General features: G+C 37.3%; 1 pseudogene; it reads left to right on the top strand.

Annotated features, from left to right (window-relative positions):
• Positions 1-4,434: 4,434 nt before the first annotated feature.
• LOC102441282 lies at positions 4,435-4,959 on the top strand (annotated as a pseudogene).
• The last annotated feature ends 1,612 nt before the right edge of the window (positions 4,960-6,571 follow it).

The following is a 6,571-nucleotide window of genomic DNA, read 5'->3' as shown; positions in this document are numbered from 1 at the left end:
GATAATAAGAAGAGCAAGATAAACACAGGTGTTTAAAATTGCAGAGGTCCCAATTTTTCTCACTGGCTTCTAAATAAATGTGTGATGCTCTTCTGTTCCTATTTGAAAATAAAAATTGGGGAGAATGAACAATAAGAGAAAACAAGAAGAGAAAATGTTACCGGAGGCAGGAAACTAGATAATCTCTGAATCTTCTGTGTGGCTGAGATAGGAGGAGGAATGGGATGTGAGTAGCTCTCCAAGAGAAGGCAGTGCTGGCTGTGTGCTCAGTTGGTTGGAGTGCCCTCCCATGCGGTTGGGATGTGTACGGCTGTTTCTCTCTCACATCAATGTTTCTCTTTCTCCCTCTCTTCCTTCCTCTCTATCTAAAAACCAATAAAGTAAGTGGAAGCTTACACTTAAGATTCCGAGTTAATTGGTTTTATACTTGGAGACTTAATAAATAGGAGAAATGCTCAGTCATTCTGAAAAAGCAAACTTTAGATGAGTCAACTGTGTATTTTTTAAAAATAATTCCTTGCCCTGGCCATTTTACTCAGTGGTTAATGCATTAGCCAGTGCTCCTAAGGCTCTCAGGTTCCATTCCTGGTCGAGGGCACGTACCTGGGTTGCAGGGTTGCAGGTTTGATCCCCAACCCCAGTCCAGGCAAGTGTAGGATACAACCAATTGATTGATGTGTCTCTCTCATCTCTCTCTCTCTCTCTCTCTCTCTCTCTCTCTCTCTCTCTCCCCCCCTCCATTATCTCTTCCTCCCTTCCACTCTCTCTAAAAAACAAACAAACAACCCTTACAAGACAATCAGTGGGGGGAAAAAACATCCTCAGGTGAGGATTAACAACAATAAAAAATAATAAAATATAATAAAAATAAATAGTTGCTTGAGGAAGCATCACAATTATAGTATCATTCCTAGTATATTTATCATTAGCATGAAGTTATGAAGTTTGGATTTGGAAATAGAAAATGAAAACCCAAGGTAATTAACTCTACTAAAATAATGTACATATAGATTCGTATATGGAGAACAAAATTGATGATAACCTCTTCTCAGCCCAGCTCCAGTTCTCAAACTAAGGAAGCTCAAGTTTTTAGCTTCTGGAAGGGAGGTAAAGGGGTAGTTGGAGGGGCTGGCCAATTCAGGCAAGAGGCAGCAGGTAACCCGGCCTCAGAAACAGATGGGAGGAGAGGGGTGTCCAGTGTTCTCCTACCTAAATCCTCTTGATTCGACATAGAAATATAAGAAATTAACTGGAAGCCTCATGGAATTACTGACATTTTCCTATAAGTTCTAATAAGCCATAGGACCAAGTCTCCTCTATTAATATTTAAATTGAACCAGACAAGTACCACCAGGTGGCACCACATTTCAGTTGAGACACCAGTGGATTTGAACCTGATCCACATTCAATGGTGCTCTCAACTTGCACAAGATCATCCTAATTGCGTTAAGCATTCTATAATATAACACCCATTTTAAAAAACTGGATTTTCAGTTCCTCTTGGTGCATTTTACTGTATAAGCCAAAAACAATACGTAACCCTTAGGGTTCCATAAGTTTTATATCTGCCTAGTGCATATCATTTGGAGGCAAAAGATTTTTACCTAATCTAGGGAATCTACATTGGCTGCCAACGTGCTCTGGAAATCACCTGAAGACGTACCCATTAGGGAACATAAATTAACTTGCTTGGGTCCACAACCTTCCAACAAAGAAAAAAGAATTAAACAAACAAACAAACAAAACCACTCCACCCCATTTTAAAAATACATATAAAAAAGATAAGATAGTGAAAATCTAAGAGAATATGAGAAACTGGAATCTTTAAGAAACAGCAAGGAGGGCTTCCAATTCCTATATGAAAACCTGATTTACTAATAAGCCATCATCTCATAGATGACAACTGCACTATCTAGGTAAAATACTAAGAACTGAAAATAAAGAAAAGCAGGTAGATTTTAAGGGGGCCCATAATGTGAAGGAAGTTACCTGGTAAGTTTTCTATTTGGCTGGGCTTGATAATGAGGGCAGTTCCAGAGACAAAACTTAGTCCATTAGAGTGACTTTTGTGGTTCTGGCTATAAATGCAGGAAAAGAACTGTGACAGCCAGGATGAAGTTTCAGAAGAGAGAGAGCATGATCTAAAAGGAAACAAAGAACCAAAAACTTCTGTGTCCGAATCCTGTCCATGTGTCTGGTGCATCTTTGAAATATGCATTCGTGGGGTAGACGAAGATCAGTATGGACTAGACCTGAAAGACAGCAAGGGAAACGAAGATCTGATATGCTGTCTGCTCCAGAGGCAAAGTGAAGTCTTAGGTTTGATTGTAACCAGGTTAATATTCTTCTAAAACAAAAACATCAACCCTCTTCATAGGACTTGAACAGTGTCCACGGTCTCTACAATAAAACCTGCACAATGCCCAGGATATTATGGACACAATTTTATGAAATTAAGTTTAGGTAAACGGGCAAATCCTTAGAGAGATATTAGTTGTGAGATATCAGGAATAATTTTTAATCCATAGTAATGTTGATAGTGACTCAGGGGTAGGAAAATAGAGCAATGGAAGAGAGCCCAGAATCATATCCTTGTATATATAGATACTTGACAGATAACAAAAGTGTAACCACAGAGAGGGAGGCAGCATATGGAAAAAATTGAAACTGAACCCATAACTCACACAAAAATTATCTTAAGATGGTTATAGGCCAAAGTGTGAAATGCAAAAATATTACCATTTTTAGGATAATATAGAAAAACATCCTCTTACTTTGGATAGGAAAAGTTTCTTTTAAGAAAAAAAAGCACTAAGTAACTAAAAATTAATAATCCCAACCATATTAAATTTATTGTTTTCCTCAAAGTATTATAAGATAATAATAGAGAAATATCAATTAAAACCATAAGCAATGTCCATATATACCCGCCTGGTTAGCAAACATTTTAAAATTTGACATTACCAGTGTTTGTTGATAATATGAAGCAATTGTGTTTCCTATACACTCTTGCTGGACACAAAAATTGATCCAACTGCTTTTGAAAATATTATGTCATATCTAGTCTAGTTGAGGAAACTGTAAACCTACATTGATTTACATTCTGTGTGTTCATTTACATTTATTGTGAACTGATCACTTGAGAACCAACTCCTTTGAATGGAATTGGCATCCAGTAAGGAAAATGTACAAACAGGGTGTACATACTATCACCAAACCTCAAATTCATATGCTTAGCAAAGAAATAAAACACCAATATTTTTCCATGTGCCTAAAGATCTAAACATTGTATTATTTATTTTAACCCTAATTCACATGTGATGAAACAAGTTTCAACTCTGTAAACACAAGGGATAACAATAAAAATTATGATGAAGAAATGAAGAACAAATGAGTGCCTACCAGTTTTACTTAAAGTTTTACCTCTCTCTTGCCCTAACAGGTTTGGCTCAGTGGATAGAGCATTGGCCTGCGGACTGAAGGGTCCCAGGTTCGATTCTGGTCAAGGGCATGTACCTTGGTTGTGGGCACATCCCCAGTAGGGGGTGTGCAGAAGGCAGCTGATCGATGTTTCTCTCTCATTGATGTTTCTAACTCTCTATTCCTCTCCCTTCTTCTCTGCAAAAAAATCAATAAGATATATTAAAAAATGGTTTTACCTCTCACATATTTACCATAAGGGATGGTAAGTTGCTAAAACAACATTGTATTATTTGTGGCAATGTAATAGCAAATGAGGCGATTAAACTTCCAAAACTTAATGGCGTTGACATAAAAAACATAAATAATTAAGTTTAAAATTAAAGAATTATTTGAAAGACAGATTATTAAACTTAAAATTCTGTGTTCAATATTTTACATATAAACATGAGTGCATTTTGAGCTTTTTTTAGAGTGGCACTTTGGGTTGCTAAGACTGAGAAAAGTGTTGTAGAATACTGCATCAAATGCTTTTACTTGGATATGTTCAGAGAACGCTACAAAGAAGGTAATGAAAGTACCCCTTTCAGTGACATGCCATGTCCGAACCTGAATGGTACTGAGGACTAGTTAGAAAAGCAAATAATGCCAGCAAAGTATTCTTCATTATAACTTGATAGATGCACAGATATTGTTAAAAAGGACATTTCTTTTACTATATGAATAATTTAAGTTTGATGATTTTAAGATGGAAGATTTCTTTTTTTTTTTTTTTGCTTAAGTTTTAACAAATACCTCTGCACAGTATAAATGTATAACTTCTTGCATTGCAGACAAATGCAATTTTGGAGGTTAAATTTGGGGTATATTCTAATGGTGCAGCTGCAATAGCAAGAAAAATTTTGGAATAGCTACCTTAATTAAGGAAGTTGTATCGTAATGTGAGGCAGCACAATAGTTTCTTCATGGAAAATGTTATGTTAGGACGCTGAGGGACCAGAGGCTTGTGCTGCCATGAACTTGGCTGAGGTGGAGTTTCTGGCGGAGAAGATGCTGGTGACCATTATCCCGAACTTCAGTCTGGAAATATCTACCTCATGGGGCAGAGGTAAGGGGCCCTTTAGCCCTGGCTTACAAGTGCAAGTGCCTCTCAGGTGGTGATTAACCTGAAACAGAGACAGAAGTGTCTTTTGCTTCTTCCTACTGAGTGGATGGATGGGCAAAAGTTGGGGCAGATTAGGGATCATGGAAGAATAGAAAAACTCTTACCCCTATGCATAGCTCTTTCTGACCAAACTTTTATTACATCATGCTTCAGACAACTCCCCAAAGCAGATCAAGGATGTGTGCGACACTCCCATGCCAAACTCCGGTGTCTGCTGGCAGCTTTGTGAGGCAGCAGGAGGCACATGCCAGGCTGGGTAACTTGACCTTGATGGAGATCCACGCCAGCGGGGCTTTCCTCACACAAGCGCTCAATCACAGTACAAACTCCGCACAAACCCGCAACGTTCTGAACGTGCTCAGTCGCAGGATTGATTTGCAGAGGCCCGTGTCTGCTGGCAGGAGGCTTGCGGGGTGGTGTGTGAGTGCTCGGGATAGAGGTACTCAAAGGCCTGGATTTCTAGGACCGTTTTTGAAGGTAAGAAAAATGTGAAATGAAGCAAGGAGTGGATTCATAACATTGTTGGAATCAGGTTGCGCTTAGTCCTCGAGATATTCTTTAATTTCACATCTGTCACTAGAAGCCAACTGTTCTTTTATAGGGAAAAAAAGCTTCGGCAAATAAGCAATCCTCCCTCGCAGAGTCTCAGGGCTCCCACAGAACTGTTATGTGTGGGTGAGTGTTCAGTGACCTTAGGTGTTGCTTTGAAAAGATAGACGTACGAGTGGTGATGTGGCCTGAGGGCTTTTTTTTTTGTCTTTATTGATAGGATCTCCTCAGCTAATCTTAGAATCTAGAAATTGCTCACACAGAGACTGAACTGTTGAAAATCCTATCTTGGTTATTTATCTTAGACAATGGATTAAATCATGATTAAATAGGAAAAAAGAAAATGTTATGTTAAAAAAATAAAGTCATTTCTATTAACTGAAGTGCTTAGTGATGTAGTAAAATTATAAATGTGTAAAGATTAACGGGTTAAAATTGATATTATTTTTCATCAAGTAATAAAATAGAAAGTAATTATAAGTAACACTGTAGGCTGAGCTACAAGGTGTATTGATAGTAAAGAGTCGATCAAGAATGTTTGCACTGAGAAAAGATGTTGTGATGCTTTTGTCAGGTAAGAAACCAGTTTGATTCCAACTGTGAACTACATGTGAACAAAACAGTTGTATTTGCTTGTTGGCCTGATATTTGTCATTTTAGCAATTCTATTGCTTGTGCAAGAATGATGCAACGTTTATTTCAATGGTAGAAAAAGTTCAAGAAGAGCAACAAAAGTGAGAAGTTGGAGGCTTTCAATAGATTGCAAAGACAGGTTCCAAAAGTTAACTGTTTTTAAAGAGGTAGATGATGATTCTGTTATTATACATCTGCCAAATTTGTCATAGGACACCATATAAATTTTGTAGTATACTTTGAGTTTTTCCCATCCAAAGAAGATCTGTTCATATGAAAGTCATGGTTTCAGAATCAATTTATTTCACTAAACAATAATATAAACTAACCATAACTGTACTGCATAAATTATTAGGATTGCTACTGGTGAAGGATTGAAGACACTTTTGAGCACATAACATAACTTCCTTCACTTTTAATAAACATGAAAGTGAATATCCTTAGCTTGCTAAAATTGCTTTTAAAATCTCCTCTTCCTGGAGTTTCTGGAAAGGGAAGCTCAGAAAAAGTGGTTTCTCTACTCTGAGTATTATTAAAAACAAAGCAGAAACCATTTAGTTATGAATAATACCCTGTAAGTAGCATTGCCATCAATCCAAGCTATTTTAAAGAAGTTAATAAGCAAGAAATGAACTCATTTGTAACATTAAAAACTTTACACATTGGTGGAATCAGTGTTCATTCTGTTTACCTACTAGCATCTAACATGGGGGAATTGCTATTGTATTCCCAAGAGTTGTCCAGCTATTATGAAGTTGTGATTCCCGATATCATCTCCTATGTGTACACTTAGAGAGACATCAA

The sequence above is a fragment of the Myotis lucifugus genome, unplaced genomic scaffold, assembly GCF_000147115.1.
Source record: "Myotis lucifugus unplaced genomic scaffold, Myoluc2.0 scaffold_32, whole genome shotgun sequence".
NCBI classification, from domain to species: domain Eukaryota; kingdom Metazoa; phylum Chordata; class Mammalia; order Chiroptera; family Vespertilionidae; genus Myotis; species Myotis lucifugus.
Note: the sequence above shows the minus strand (reverse complement) of the source record. Positions and strands in the feature narration are given on the sequence as shown.